Source organism: Akebia trifoliata, chromosome 11 (assembly GCF_017979445.1).
Source record: "Akebia trifoliata isolate Shusen 1 chromosome 11, ASM1797944v1, whole genome shotgun sequence".
Lineage (NCBI taxonomy): Eukaryota > Viridiplantae > Streptophyta > Magnoliopsida > Ranunculales > Lardizabalaceae > Akebia > Akebia trifoliata.
Genome location: NC_141385.1, coordinates 27,408,831 through 27,426,517, shown reverse-complemented (window position 1 = coordinate 27,426,517; position 17,687 = coordinate 27,408,831).

Genomic DNA, 17,687 nt, shown 5'->3' with positions numbered 1-17,687 from the left:
ACCATGCCGAAATTTTGAGGTGCCACCTAGTACCTCGAGATCTGACATGGGGATTTGTGTTAGCGTTTGGCGAGGCATCACATTTATATTGTAATGTTGTATGTAAGTTGGTGAAGGGATATCTAAGGATAATGATTGGTTGCATATTTATTTAAATTTTGTTGGCGTAGAGGCTCCGAGTTTGTTATTTACTTTAGGCCAGGTGGTCATAATTGCATGGTAGGAAACTGGATATCTATTCTCAACCTTGTATTGTTAATTTCTCTTTTGTTTTCAAATGAAAATAATATATATATAGTTATTTTATGAGCTATTAAAAAGTTTATAAATACTTAAAGGGATAGTGCGTGATATCATCTAGAGTGGTGTATCCTAGGATGTACGGTAGGGACAACCAAACTCATATGTGGTATGGGATGCGTATGAGAGTAGATTACAACTGAAATCCGGGTTTATTTCTCTCTATCTTTACCAGTGAACTTTTAATGTAAAAGTGGTGGTATACGAATGGTTTATATATTTGGGAATCACATACACGCTTGATAGACATAAATGAAGATGATTAGTCAGTGATCACTAACAATCTATAGTAGTCGAACGTTCTGACATATCAAAAAAAGACCCATTGCTTACGGTTACGTTAAACGGTCAACCTGAGCCGGATAAATGGTCAACCAAAAGCGACTGGCCACAAAATCAAGAAAGCAATGAATTGTAACATCACGTCCCGACTGGGAGCGATCCAATCGTGAATCCCAACTCTCTAATTACACTACTTCACCATTGTGTATTATGTGTCTCTTGTTTTATTTTGATATATAAAATGAAATAAATGTTTAATTTTCCATTTGATCAATTAGATTTGTATAAAAAAATGTTATAATGGGTTTCTTCTGTAAAACTTTGTATATATTAAAATGATTCAGTATGTTTATTTGTTCATGTTAGGAAAAGGTTATTGGTAGAAATTGTTTGTTTCTCTACTGGGTAACCATTGTTACTCACCCTTCCTTCTTATTTTTTTTAGTTTCAAAGCCTACAGTTGGCGAGACGGGCGTAGTATCAACGAGTGGGGATCATCTAGTGGGTCAGATAGATGACCAGATTCCATTACCTAGTGAGTATTGGGGTTATACCTCCTAGTGGTGTCGGTTAAATCAAGAGTATTATAGATTTCGTATTGAGCGTTAGGATTTTTGTTAGAGTGAGGATTTTCAAAGTAATCCTGTATATTATTTATCCTTTCACACTCTGATCTATCTTCATGGCTAGATGTATATATATTTTCTATTGTTATTCTGTTCTTGTATGTATATGTAGGATATTGTAGATTTTGTTTATCAGGTGAAACAGGTTGGACGCCTTGGAATGCTAACATAAATAGAGGAGACCATGCCGAAATTTTAAGGCACTACCTGGTGCCTCGAGATCTGACATGGGGCTTTGTGTTAGCGTTAGGCAGGGCATCACAAAAGCTCTCTATCTCTCTCTCAAACTCTTTCATTTTCCATCTCGATATCTCTCATTCTCCCTAAGCTCTCTTATTTACCCTCTTAATCTCTCTCATTCTCATTCTCGATCTCTCTCATTCTCAACAACTTTTCCATTGAAATTCTAACAGTCTCATCTTTCTCGACTTCCTCTTTCGAACTTGAACTCAAACTTGATCGGCTCAGATTTGCGTCAGAGGATTAGGCTGATGCATCTAACTCGAACACTTAAGCATTTAATTTTTTGAATTTGAGATTGGTTGAATGAGTTGTTTCTGTGTTTGACAATAAAAATGTGATTGTTGGTTCAAGTTTAAAAATTGATGACATACTTCTTAGATTCTAAAAGAAATTTGCATTCTATTACACTTGTATGTTGGTTAAATTGACACTTGATATGTTTACAATTAAGTTATTTACTTTAATTTTCTTTGATAACCTCAAGCATTCATAATCAATAATAGAATGTTCAACCTTTCATGCTTTAGTTTTAACAAAATGTTCAATAACTTGCATTATATGTTCATCTTTTTTTCTTTCTCATTCCCCCTCTCTCATACTACTCCACCTTTTGATATTGAGCATGATGTTAGCTTGAAATAGGAATAACACTCATTAAAGCCATCAAGCATCAATCCAGGTTAACCTACACAAGTTTGTGATATTTATGATCAAGTCTTTTCAAAGTGATCCTCCTTCACCTAATTGTCTTTTTATTAGTTTTTAAAATCATTATAACAAATTAGCTGCATTTTCAATAATGTAAGATACTTTTGTTCTTTTATACCAAAAGTCATGCATTAAGTATGACAGAAAGTTGCAGATTTTGGTATTATTGATTCACTTAGTCCATTATGTTTGCTTAATCTTTAGGTTAATTTTAGCTTCGTGCCTTTGTCGTGTTGTAGGGATCAAAGTGTGCTTATTATTTCTATTAAGGATTATTATTTGTGAACCAAAAGATATGTAAATTTAATCCAACGTTAAAAACAATCCTTGAAGTTTGGCACATAAAAATTGAACTTGTGGTATTACATGTTAGACTTAGACTTAGATAAATCATACTTAGATATGATTCAAGATGGTTTATGCTTAAATTAGATATCGGTAAGCAAGGATTCACACTTTATGAGTGAATGAATCCTAGCTTTAAACATCTATTTTGATGGTTTTAAAGTTAAATATTCTAACCCAAAAGACATTAGCATGTTCTTAGATTGAGTTTTCAAGGAGGTTTTGCATTTGATTATATTGTAATTGTTGCCACTCTAGGTGGATCCATGTCTCTAATGGGGTTTTCTTTCTTGTTTTAGTATATAATTTCAATTTCAAGCACTTTACTTTTTGTTCAAGACAACGAAAAAAAACATTTGGATTATAATAATTTAGGGACGTAAGATGGTTGGACTATGCTGTCTCGACTCCTTGTTCGTGTACCAAAATTGGAGTTGGTGACCCAGGTTGATTAAACTTTTTGTCCCCTGTCTTCAGCGAGACGTATTATTTTTCTCATCTATGTAACTTGTGCTAGTGGGTTATTTGTTGTCTTTGATTGTTAATCACCTTTTGCACACACTCACTAATTAGTAAAGGGCATCCCTTCCAAGGGATTACACCAACAAGATAAGGATTGGAGGTCTTTAGCAATTCTTTGCCCAATTAAGAGAATTCAAATTACTCATCCCAATCAAATTAATTAAACTTAGAGTTTAGGGCCCGTGAGGTCAATGGGAGATGCTCGCTTTGAGTTACCCAATTGCACATTTTGATCATAATCTGTGCGTAAGGACAGTCTTGCCATCTTAGAGGGTAAACTACATCTATTCTAGAAAAAAAGTGATTTAAAAGTGCCCTTGTTGCACATTGTGCTCCACTTTTTATCTAAGGACCCGATTGACCGGTTTTGATTTCATAAAATTGAGTTGGAAGACTTGGTACGCTGCTTCTAACCAGTTAGGAGTTGTCTAGTATTAGGCACCGTCCTAGGTCAAGTCTTTTCTTTTTTGTTTGATTAATCGATTGTGTGTGTATGCCTAGTAGACTATCACATAAAGAAGAAGTAGAATGTTCATTTTGGTATGATGCTATTCATATGTTGATGTTGTAAGGATCTTTTGAACAAATACAATTTACCTTATTCAAAGGCAAATAAGGATAAAACCACAAGGATAGGGATAAAACTCTAATTCAAACGGAAATATAATTAAATCAAATTTAAAAATTACTTTGCTGGGTTGTCTTGAACGAAAACTAAAGTGCTTGAATTAAAATTAGAAGCTGAAAGCGCCCTCGATTCGCGGGGTGCGCGGATCCGCTTTTGACCTTTGAGGTTTGGGAGTCCCCACCTAGTTGTTAAGGTCTAGGAACCAAACTGACTCTAAAAAAGGCAAACTAATATACGAAAGGAAAAAAAAGGTCCGGGGATCACGTTACGGGGTTGGAAGGTGTTAGGCACCAACCCCGCCCGGCCAAAGTCGGTCTCTACTAATTTTCCAAATAAGTTACATTGCTAAAACAAAACCTAGATAGTAAAAAAAAAATAAAAATAAAAAGTTATACCTTCCCGATAGCAAAGACTTTGTTCCCTTAGATCCGACAAAAATTGCTCCTTGTACCGTACTTCTTGCTTCGTTATGTCTCCGGATTTGATTTTCGATCTCCGAGACAAGGTATCTCTTTTTTCCTTGGATCTGAATTCTTTGAGTTTGTTGTGGATTTTGAGATGTTTTTTGTAACACCCCGGATTTTCAACTCATATCTCGAGGAAATTAAATGGTGAGATTTGGAAGAAAATATCGAAGGAGAGACTTAGAGTAAAATATTCGGATCTTGTTGTGATTAATTTCGAGGAAAATCAACTTCGCCATTAGATTCAAAAGGATCGAAATATATACATTAGCCTGTAAGCAAGTCCGAATTCGAATTTGGATAGAGAAGTTATAGAATCCTCGAATTTCGCGTTAAGTGGGATCCAAAATAGTGGAATTTCGTTAGAGTGAGAATCGAAAAGATTTGATGACACCATTAGATTTGAATCAAAAAATTATTCGAAATGATATATTCATTTGTCGTTTTCCGAGTCCGAATAGTTAAGTTACGATCGAAACTAGAAATAAGGGAGAAATTACAAGTATGCCCCTCAGCTTTATTATAAAAAGGGATCTGATTTCTTTTATTTCATTTTTCTCTTCTTCTCTAAGAAAACCCCAAACGACAGCCACTTCTTCACCCTAGGGTTTCGACCCATTTCCGTCAAGTTTGTGAGCGAACGAGTCTGAGTTGAACCTCGACGAAGAAGGCAAAGTTGTCGGCCACGACGAGGGCTACAACTTCACCACCTTTGGTTGTTCATTCTTGTTCGTTTTCTCCATCCTCCATCAAAAACCAGCCGGGTAGCTCGAGTAAACCTCCACACCTTCCGTCCGAGGGCTTCATCGAGTTAGGAGCTAGGTCTATACTTCATTATAGAGGAGAAGGAGAGCGTCATTGTCGGATACCTTACAAACCCTCGTTCGTTTCGCATCCAAGTCAGCCCAACCTCGACTCTTGAGCCATCCAACCTTGAGTTGTAGTGCTAGCTTGTACCCTTGGCGTCCACAACCAAGTAAGGGACTTCCAATTCTTATTGGTAGCTTTAGATTTCCGAAATGTGCATTTAGGGTTTTAAAACAAAACTTATTGTTTGCATTTAAATCATAGAAATTTGTGTTTGATTTCAAATTCATGGTAGAGGTGGGTGTTTTGCTTATGTTTGATCGAATTTTGATAACAAAATCGTGGGTGGGTAGAATGGTTCGAAGAATGGAAAAAGGAAATCGAAAAAAAAACCAAAAAATCGCGAGTGAGGTTCAGGCTGTAGGCGGGTAGGGTCGGTTCCACCGGCACCTACCGAAGGCATTCTGTCGGTCCCACCGACAGAATGGAGCTTCTGCCACCGACGAAGCTAAACAGCGCGAGAAATTTTACACTGTCGGCAGGACCGTCGGTCCCACCGACATCTGCCGATGTGTATTATGTCGGTTCCACCGACAGCCACCGACAGACACAGTTCTCTTCAGAACAGTGTTCTGACTCTTGGCTTCACCTCCTCACACCTTATACACTATTTCTCACCCTTTATTTTCATTAAAAACATTTAAGTAAATGTCCTCTTTAATTTTTACTTTCCATTTACTTTAAGTTTTTAATGAAATTAAGGTTTTACCCTCCATTTTGGAACAATGGGAATGGTTTTAAGATCCAAATCTCAAAGGATCAAAATCCGAATTTTGGTTTTAAGAACAAAATGTAATTTTCGATTTTCGACGTTTTCGACAAGTTTTCAAAATGAAATAACTTTCGAAAAACCCGTTCCTTGAATTAGATTACAAAAACTATATGGTGTCGAATCTCTTTGAAATATTGGAATGAATGGTTGATAGAGAGTTTCATTTCGATGTCTGCATTTTACATTGTATGTTTGTGTAGGTTGGTGAAAGGATATCCAGGTTATTAATGAAGGGTTGCATGTTTATTTTCGATTATGTTAGCGCTTGCGCTGAGTACTGTTATTTATTTTAGGCCGATTGGCCACGGTTGCATGGTAGGAACTGGATATCCGTTCTCAACCCTGTTCTGTTAATTTCTCTTTTGTTTAAATGGAAAATCATATATGTACGTAGCTATTTTGTGAGCTGTTAAAGGGTTTGTGAATGCCTGAAGGGATAGTGTGTCACATCATCCGGAGGGGTACACTATCCTGGGATGTACGGTAGGGACCACCAAACTCATACGTGGTATGGGACGCGTATGAGAGTGGAGTCACAACTGGAATCCGGGTCCATTCCTTTCTTATCTTTACCAGTGAACGTGTATTGTAAAGGTGGTCGTATACGAGTGGAGTGTCATTTGGGAATTACATGCACGCCTGATAGGCATAGACGAAGATGATTAGTCAGTGATCACTAACAATCTAGTAGTAGTCGAACGTTCTGACACATCGAAAAGAGACCCATTGCTTACGGTCACGTCAAACGGCCAGCCTGAGCCGGATAAATGGTTCCGCAAGCGTGGTAGACACGACCAGCCACAAAATCAGGAACTACGATGTTATTGGGGAATATCATGTCCTGATTGGGAGCGATCCAGTCGTGAATCCCAACTCTTTAATTCCAATACTCCACCACTTGTATTATGTATCTGTTGTTATATTTCGAATTATAAACTGAAAAGCATGTCTATCGTTTTAATGTTGTCAACATTATTTGCATAAAATGAAAAATGTATAATGAGTATGGATGATTGATGTTATGTGTAATTTTTAAACTGTTTAGTTGCTCATCCCTGGCTATATGTACCAGTTGATCGTATTTTATCTTGTAAAACCTTGCATGTATTAAAAATATTCAGTATGCTTTATTCGATCATGCTTAGGAAGGGTTATTGGTAGGAATTGGCTGTGGACTTGCTGGGTAACTTTCGTTACTCACCCTTTCCTTCCTATTTTTTTTAGTTTCAGCACTTGCAGCTGTCGAGGCAGGCGTAGAGGCAGTAATTGAGGAGTATCTGGTCGATCAGATCAACGATCAGATTTTATTGCCTAGTGAGCACTAGGGCCACATCCCTTAGTGTTGTTAGTTTCATCCAGGATGTATGTAGTTTTTGGATTTGAGAGTTTAGGCCTCTGTTAGAGTGAGAGTGTTTTGGTAAGCCTGTATATTGATAAATCTTCCGCACTCTGATCTACTTACATGTTAGATGTAATTAGTCTTCCGCTGTTATTTTCTTGTATCTACATTTTTATATACAAGTTTTGTTATAAATTGGTTAATCAGGTTTGAGTTCCGTGAAACGCTAACATAAATAGAGGAGACCATGCCGAAATTTCGAGATGCCACCTAGTACCTTGGGATTTGGCCTTGGGAGTTGTGTTAGCGTTTGGCGGGGCGCCACATTTTTGGAAGGCCTTTTTGAAAGCGTCCTCGATCCGCGGGGTGCGCGGATCCGCTTTTGACCCTTGAGATTTAGGAGTCGCCACCTAGTTATTGTGGTCTAGGAACCAAACTGACTCTAACATGGATAAAAAGAACTAATCTACCATAAAAATTTGAATTCGGGGATCATGTTACGGGGTTGGAAGGTGTTAGGCACCAACCCCGCCCGGCCAAAGCCGGTCTCTACTAACTTCCCAAATATATCACATTGCTAAAAAAACCTAGATAAAAATAAAAATAAAAAATTTCATACCTTTCCGATAGCAAGGATTTTGCTCCCTCAGATCTGACAAAAAGAGCTCCTTGTACTGTACTCCCTTACTTCGTTCTGTCTCCGGATTTGACTTCGGATCTCCTAGATCAAGGTATCTCCTTGTTTCTGAATTTGAACTCTTCAAATTTGTTGCGGATTTAGGGGTGTTTTTGGAGGGATTTTAGGTGTTTTCTAGACTAAAATTGAAGAGGGGATGTTAGGTAAGGAGTTGGGACTCCAAAACTAGGGTTTATGGGGGGCTAGGGGAGCTTCTAGACCTACTTTTCCTAGGATTTATAATTGGATACGAAAATAGGGTGTGAGCACCTCTATTTATAGATGTTTTTTTAGGGTTGATTTGGATAGAGTTAGTGTTTAATTAGAGTTGTGTTTTAGTTAAAATTGTTTTAGGTAGAATTGTGTTTTAATTAGAATTATTTTTTAGATAGAACTCTATTAGATAGAGTTATTATTTAATTAGATCTCTATTATGACTTTTGGTTTTATTTGATTGACTTTTAATGTTTTGACTTTAGTCTTAATTGATTGACTTTTAATATCTTGACTTTAGTCTTGCTTAATTGACTTTAATTTTTGACTTTAGTCTCACTTGATTGACTTTAATACTTTGACTACAGTCTTGCTTGATTGACTTTAAATTTTTGGAGAACCCCTTCCATTATTTCTTTAATTCTTTGGACCCCCAAATGGAGGGGTCCTTAAAGAAATATCCCACGAACCCTCAACAATTTTGCCTGAGAGTCCGATTAATCGATTTTTTTAGGTTCAAAATTTAAATTAATTTCATTAATGTTTCACTTTAATTATTTAATATTTTATTTATTAATTTCGAATTTTTTAATTATGAAATTATGAAATTACCGTTTTGCCCCCAGAGAGGACTTTTCACGTTTTAAGTCGGTTTTTAATGTTCTAGGATGTTTTAGAATCGGTTTTTCGTAAGGAATTCAATGGAAATATTAGTTTTTGTTATTTATGAAGTTTTTTGTGTGAAATGGTTATGAACTTTATGAGGGGTATTTTCGTAATTTTGTCGAATTCTGTGAAAATTGGCTAAACGATTTATTTGGTTTCGATTTATTATTTTACGTGTTTGAATGGGTTTTCCTAAGCGTAATGTAGGCTCTAGGGTTGTTTTGATGTTAGGGGTATTTTGATAATTTGATAGTTTTTTAGTTATTTTTATTGTGAAGCTTCTTTTTATCTGAAAAATGATGATTTCTATGTTTCTGGAGTCGTATTTTCCTAGCGTAACGTGGTTTCTAAGGTTTTGTTAGTTTGAGATACCTCATCCGGATTTCTGAAACACATCTGGTAACAAAATAAAGCAATAGAAATAACATCCATCATTGGGAATCATTGCGATCGGGTTGACGAGTTGATTAATCAGGCGGATGCAAAAATCGGGTGTCTACACTTTTGGTGTTTTTTAGGCTAAAATCGAAGTAGGGATGTTAGGTAAGGAGTTGGGGCTCCAAAACTAGGGTTTATGGGAGGCTAGGGGGCTTTTAGACCTACTTCTCTTAGGGTTTATGATTTGATACGAAAATAGGGTGTGAGCACCCCTATTTATAGATTTTTTTAGGGGTTGATTTTGATGGAGTTAGTGTTTAATTAGAGTTCTTTTAATTAGAGTTGTGTTTTAATTAGACTTGTTTTAGGTAGAGTTGTGTTTTAATTAGAATTGTTTTAGGTAGAATTGTTTTTTAGTTAGAACTCTATTAGATAGAGTTATTATTTAATTAGAATTATATTATGATTTTGACTTTTGGTTTTATTTGATTGACTTTTAACATTTTGACTTTAGTCTTAATTGATTGACTTTTAATATCTTGACTTCAGTCTTGCTTAATTGACTTTAATTTTGACTTTTGTCTCACTTGATTGACTTTAATACCTTGACCTTAGTCTTGCTTGATTGACTTTAATTTTTTGGAGAACCCTCCTCTATTATATCTTTAATTCTTTGGACCCCCAAATGGAGGGGTCCTTAAAGAAATATCTCACAAACCCTCAACAATTTTCCATGAGAGTCCGATTGATCGATTTTTTTAGTTCAAAATTTTAAATTACTTTCATTAATGTTTCACTTTAATAATTTAATGTTTTATTTATTAATTTCGAAAATTTTAATTATGAAAATTATGAAATTACCGTTTTACCCCCAGAGAGGACTTTTCATGTTTTAAGTCGATTTTTAATGTTCTAGGATGTTTTAGAATCAATTTTTCGTAAGGAATTCAATGGAAATATTATTTTGTGTTATTTATGAAATTTTTTGTGTGAAATGGTTGTGAACTTTATTAGGGGTATTTTCGTAATTTTATCGAATTCTGTTAAAATTGGTGATATGATTTATTTGATTTCGATTTATTATTTTATGTGTTCGAAAGGGTTTTCCTAATCGTAATGTAGGCTCTAGGGTTGTTTTGAGGTTAGGGGTATTTTGGTAATTTGATCAATTTTTAGTGATTTTTATCGTGAAACTTCTTTTTGGTCTGCAAGATGATGATTTCTATGTTTCTGGGGTCGTATTTTCCTAACGTAGCGTGGTTTCTAAGGTTTTATCAGAGTGAGATACCTCATCCGGATTTCTGAAACATATCTGGTAACAAAATAAAGCAATGGAATACACATCCATCATTGGGAATCATTGCGATCGGGTTGACGAGTTGATTAATCAGGCGAGTGCAAAAATGGGGTGTCTATAGAAGCTAACAAAAAAGAAAAACCCATTAGAGTCATAGATCCACCTAGAATAACAACAATTACATTATAATCAAATGCAAAATCTCTTTGAAAACTCAATCCAAGAACAAGCTAATGTCTATTGGGTTGGAGATTTAACTTTAAAACCAACAATGTGTTGTTTAAAGCAAGAATTCCTTTACTTAGAAGGTGTGAATCCCAACTACCCAACATCTAATTTAAGCATAAACGATCTTTAATCTTATCTAAGTATGGTCTATTTAAGTTTAGGATAAAGGGTATAAGGGTTCATTTAAGGATTTGATCCATTAGAATTGAATAGACCTTGAAGAAAACCCATTAAACAATAAGCACAAAGAAAAGGAAAAACAATTAACTAAAATATAAAAGTAAACTTCCTCTAGGCTTCTCCACCTCTCCAATGGAAGGAGACTAGCCTATAATCATTAAAAGAACAAGAGAAAGAGTAAAAGAAAGGTAAAGTTCTTCAATTAATGAATCAAATTGATACACACAATATCTCTTGCTTCTCTCACAATTCTGGAACTTACTGAAAAAAACAAAAATAAAACCTAATCTAATTGGGGAAGAAGACCTATAGGGGATTAGAAGAGAATAAAAAAAAAATTATAATATGACTAGGATCCTATTTATAGATAATTATTGGCTTCTAGAATCATTTGGTATGTGTGGAGACCAGGAATCAGATCGTCCTTGTGTGTGAAGATTGTCCATGCAAAATTAGCCTGATTGACCACCTTTTTATCTCTACGCGATTGGGATCTACCGTGGTATAGTTGAACTACCTTGGAAAGGATTGACTTTTAGTCTACAGTCTTCTAATATCATTTTGATTGCTCTGATGTGCTTGAATTTCTCAGTTGTGTTTATATTTGAATTTCTAAGTTCAGACCTGCACAATCGAACACACAATGATCAGATTTTTTTTCAATTGAATAATTATTTAGGCAATTATGCCAATTTAATATGCTAAAACATGTAAAGTAATGACATAAAGCAATTGCAAGATTATTTGATAATTATGGTACAAGTAGGGTTAAGAATCTAATAAGTGTCCTGATAAAATATATTAAATTCAGTGTTTTAAGCCACTAATCACATCCCCAAACCTAAACTTTGCTAGTCCCTAGCAAAAATGCAAGAAATAAAAGAAAAGACATGTAAAAAAAGTTTTACTTTCGTAAGCCTTTCAAATGCATTTAATGAATGCATCAAGCCCTTAAACCCTGAGGTTATCTTAGAGGTTGAGTTTGACTCGTGAGGGTTTTCCATGAATATACCTACAAAATTTGGCAGTTCTAAAGTAAAATAATCAAAGTCAAAACTTAATTTGAAAATATTGGTCAATTTAGATTTATCAGTCGTTTGGGTGTAATATTTGGTATAGAGTTCTAGTCCCTATTTCTCTTCATAGAATATTTTAGACTTCAATTAAACATTGTCTATAAATGTAATTTTGACTTAGAAACTCTTGAGATTTAGTTTCCTAAAGTAATAACTAACATCTAATTTAACAAGGAATAGTTGGATTAGCCTAAGGACTAACTGCAAACTAAACATCTTGTCTGGGATAGAAGTGTGGATATTCAATTTAATATCTTTAAGGGGTTTATCTATAATGTTCCAGTTTACTCACATTTTTACTCCTTATGGCTTTCAGCCTGCTAAAACACTCTACATTTTTCATTTTCTTTTCTTCTTTGATGTCTTTAGGATTTTTCTTTGTTTTTCATTTTTTTCAAAAAAAAGTAGCTAGCCCTTTTCAAGGTAACAAGTCTAGTTCATTAGTAGTTGTTCAAGAAGTATTTCCCAATTCTATTTTTCTTCTAACCAGCCAATCAAATGAATAAGAAAATCAAAGTTCATTAGACCCGATCTTTCCTAACATTCTAGGCAAGAGGAGGGTAAAAACTCACTTAATTCAACTTAGACTCTTAGTAACCTTGTCAAAAGTAATTTAAAAAGTTAAGATAACTTTGCTATATTATTTTCTTTAAGAGAAACACCAACGGGGACTCAAGATCAAATCTTCCAACCAATGATTGATTTAATATTTTAATCAAGTATTTAAGATATAGGGTAAGACCTTGAATATAATAAAACAAAGTTTCCAAAATATCTTTGAAAATTTTCAAAATTTTCTTGATATTTTATAATAAGAAAAGAAAATTAAAAATAAAAAAGAGTCGAAAATTGGTTCAATCCAACCCCACAACTCGAAACCTAAATTACATATTGTCCTCAATATTTCAGTTTCTAATGATGCATTTAGAAGATGAATGAAACTCAAAGTAATAATAAGGAAAATAAGTGGGTAGGATATCATCTTAGACAAGTTGTTGCTTACACAATGTCCCCTGAAATTATACAACACTCTACTCGCCACTACCACAACGTTGATTTTATATGTTGTATTAATTTGATCATGTTGTAAGAAGTCATAGGCACCATGGAATGTACTATGATCCTAACCACAATAAATGGTTCCCAGGCTATGTCGGTGAAACATACATGCCAGTAAATTCAACCTATATTGTTTAAAATTTCAGTAAGTCTAAATGAAAGTAAATTATTTTTTTGTGAAATAAATAAATAAGAAATAAAGGTGAACATTGGTACATTCATTTAAACTTAAAAATGTATACAAGTATAAGCATGAAAAATAATACCAAGGTCACACAGAAAGATAAAACTAAAAACTATTAAGCTAACTAAAAAATAATCTAGCGTAAATCTATCTAGTCTCCCCCTTATTCTCAGGCTCTTTCCTAAGCTCGCTGTAGACACCTCATTTTTGCATCCGCCTGATTAATCAAGTCGTCAACCGATCGCAAAGGTTCCCAATGATGGATGTCTATTCCAATGCTTTATTTCGTTACCTAATATGTTTCAGAAATCCGGATGAGGTATTTCGAACTGACAAAACTTAGAAACCACGCTACGCTAGGAAAATACTACCCCAGAAACATAGAAATCATCATCCTGCAAACCAAAAAGAAGCTTCACGATAAAAATCACTAAAAATGACCAAATTACCAAAATACCCCTAACATCAAAACAACCTTAGAGCCTACATTACGCTTAGAAAATCCGTTCCAATACATAAAACGTCAAATCGAAAGCAAATAAATCATTTCGCCAATTTTCACAAAATTTGACAAAATTACGAAAATACCCCTCATAAAATTCACGACCATTTCACACAAAAAATTTCATAAATGACAAAAACCAACATTCCCATTGAATTCCTTACGAAAAACTGATTTCAAAATATCCTGGAACATTGAAAAACGACTTAAAACGTAAAAAATCCTTTTCGAGGGCAAAATGGTAATTTCATAATTTTAATAATTAAAATTTTCGAAATTAATAAATAAATCATTAAATAATGTAAAGTGAAACATTAATAAAATTAATTATAAAATTTAAACCAAAAAATTGATCAATCAGGCTTTCAAGAAAAATTGTTGATGGTTCGCAAGATATTTCTTTAATGACCCCTCCATTTGGGGGTCCAAAGAATCAAAGATATAATAGAGGGGGGTTCTCCAAAAATTTAAAGTCAATCAAGCAAGACTAAAGTCAAGATATTAAAGTCAATCAAATAAGACTAAAGTCAAAATTAAAGTCAATCTCATAAGACTAAAGTCAAAACCCTAAATCAAAACCCTAATCTAAACTAATCGAGTCAATCTCATAAGACTAAGGTCAAAATCCTAAATCAAAACCCTAATATAAACTAATCAAGTCAATCTCATACGACGAAAGTCAAAACCCTAAATTAAAACCCTAAAGACTAAGTCAAAACCCTAATTGAAACCCTAATCAAACCCTAATGCTTCTAAAAACTTTATAAATAGGAGCCTCCACACCCTATTTTCGTATCAAAGAAAAAACCCTAGAAAAAGTAGGTGAAGAAGCCTCCACAACCTCCCCAAAACCCTAATTTTGGAGCGCTAACTCCTTTCCTAACACCCCTACTCCGATTTTAGCCTTAAAAACACCCAAAAACCTCTCAAAAACATCCCAAAAATTCATAAAAAATCAAAGAACCCAAATCCAAGAAGGAGATACCTTACCTCGGAGATCAGGAATCAGATCCGGAGATAGAACGAAGTAAGGAATACGGTACAAGGAGCCGTTTTCGCCAGATCTGAGGGATAACACTTTTGCAGATCGAAGGTAAGTTTTTTTTATTATTTTTTTTTAATCTAGGTTTGTCATTAGCGATGTAGATTTATTTGGGATAAGTAGAGACCGGCAATGGCCGGACGGGGTTGGTGCCTAACACCTTCCAACCCCGTAACATGATCCCCGGATTCAGATTTTCTGTAGTAGATTAGTTTTTATCCGTTTTAGAGTAGTTTGGTTCCTAGACCATAATAACTAGGTGGCGACTCCCAAACCTCAAGGGTCAAAAGCGGATCCACGCACCCCGCGGATCGAGGGCGCTTTCAGTGGCGACTCCACTGGGGACTATTGAGGATCAAACTTGAAAAACCTCAAGTATGGAAGTATTGCCAAAATGACCTAGTTTTTTTTTATTTAGTTGGATTTATTTTATTTATTTTTTCTGTTTATTTATTTTTTTTGTCTTGATTGTAGATGATTTTGGGTATTGCATTTTTTTTTCCAATTAAGGATCACTTTTTGATGACCCCTAAATAATGAAAGATTCAAATTGACATATGAAAATAATGGAATGATGAAGTTTGGGACAGTAATGTTAAAATATTTTTACAAAATATTCTAGTGAGAATTAACTCTGGGAACCTGTTAATAAAACGTAGATCTCATCGAGTAAATTAATTTAGAACTTGATTTTACTCAATTTCGTTATCGGAAGTCTTAGATATCATCGATACAAGTTCAATCTGAAAATCTGGAATTGTTGTTGAATGAAAGTTGGGACAGCAATGTTAAAACTTTTTTACAAAACATTCTAGTGAGAATTAAGTCTGAGAACCTCTTAATAAAATGTAGATCTCATCGAGTAAATTAATTTAGAATCTGAGTTCACTCAATTTCATTATCGAAAGCCTTAGATGTCATCGATGCAAGTTCAATCTGTAAATCTGGAATTGTTGCTGAATGAAGGTTGGGATAGCAATGTTAAAACGTTTTCACAGAATATTCTAGTGAGAATTAAGTCTGGGAACCTCTTAGTAAAACGTAGATCTCATCAATTAGATTAATTTAGAACCTGAGTTCACTCGATTTCGTTATCAGAAGCCTTAGATATCATCGATGCAAGTTCAATCTGTAAATCTGGAATTGTTTATGAATGAAGGTTGGGACAGCAATGTTAAAACGTTTTTACAGAACATTCTGGTGAGAATTAAGTCTAGGTACCTATTAATAAAATGTAGATCTCATTGATTAGATTAATTTAGAACTTGAGTTCACTCGATTTCTTTATCGGGAGGATTATATTTTCCAAATTCACAGAAAATCCGAATTTATCTAATGTTAGCACAATTAATGTTCCTGAAAGTGAGCTCATCTCAACCATTGTCATTCTATCATCAATGTAACATCTATTGGAATCTCGATTTATTTTGGATCACCCAAAAGTAACCCTTGATTAGACCATAGACAACAAATTTGTGGGCCTTTTTAATGTTGGATCAGATTAATTATTATTTGTGTTATATGCCCATATAATGTGCCATGATCTCTACAGATATATTTGTGATGTGTTTGCTTTCATCTTAATTTCGATGTGATGGGTTTTGTATTATTTTCTTAATCAATATTCATTTGATATCCATATGTGATGACATAATCTGACCCATGGGCCCATTTGTTTGAAAAAACCTCGGGCACACCCCACCCTGTTTCGCACACACCACATGCACGTTTACTGCTTTACTCACTTACACGTCCCATTTAGCCAACGTGGCACTAGTGCGTGGCCCGGTCTCTTCGGAGATGCGACGTCATTCATGAAACCCACAACTCCAGTTACGTACCTTAGGGTATATCAAACTGGGGCATCAATACCGTCTGATCAGGTGATTCTGAGAAGTATATTGATGCACCCAGGCTGGAGCGAACTGAGCCTTTGACCTATTGTAAGCCACACAGTCACATGTCCCGATTGCCAACGTAGTACTAGTACGTGGTCGGTCCCCTCATTGGATGCCAAACCATTTATGAAAGCTACAACTCTTGACTCGTACCCGTAGGTATAAAAAATAATCTAAGTATATCAATTGCACTTCTTGGTCAAAATCGGTGCCTAAGCAAGATCTTGCCCCGCTGTACCCTACTGTACGAGGGGGATAGACTACGTCTATTCTAGACGAGAGGTTTTAAGTGGGCCCTTGCTCAGCATTGTGCGCCACCTCTCAACTGGAGATCAAACTGGCTGTTTTTGGCTTCAGAGAAGTGAATTGAGGTTTTAGATTATCACCTATACAGTATATCAAACCAAGTCACCACATACCAAAAGGTATATAGGTGTGCTTGGGCAAGGGTGGCCAGATAAAAATGCATTGCACGTAGTAAGCTTAGAGTCTAGAAACCTTCCCTATAGGTCACTACTCGAACTTATCGTGGGTGTTCCCGGGTTGTTTATTGAATGAATGCCTGTTGCTTGATGAATGTATGTGAGTGATGTGAATGGTGAGATCAGAGTGCATGATTGTCCTCAAGGATCAAAATTTTATTTTTGAAAATTAAAATGGGTGCACCAACCCAATAAAGAACCCATTCTTTTACAATAATGACCCAGTCCATCTCGATCCAACAATCATGATGGACCGAGCCATTTAAATTGAAAATGGAAATCAAATTTTCAAAAGAAGACAAATAATTTACAGAAGGAAAATATCTTCCAGAAAAGATTATTTTCCAAAAGAAATGTTCTCTAGAAGAAATGTTTTCCAAAAAAAAATATTTTCCATATGAACAAGATTTTCCAAAAAAAAATTGATCTTTTACATGGACCTTGGAAGAGTACTAAAATACCCTGTTGTGTCAAACCAGGATGTTAGCCTCCGACGATAACCCAATCGATCAGTTAGTCAAAACAACCGTCGTAGGGATGCACCCTGTAGAGAAGATCAATTTTGGGAGATTCATGTTGAGGAGTGCTCTTTACTTCCATGAGTTTGAGATAGACTGGAACCTCTTACATGCTATGACTAAGTGATGGAACCCCTATCTTCACATATTCCATATGGGTATATGCATTTATGCCCTACTCACGAAGATTAT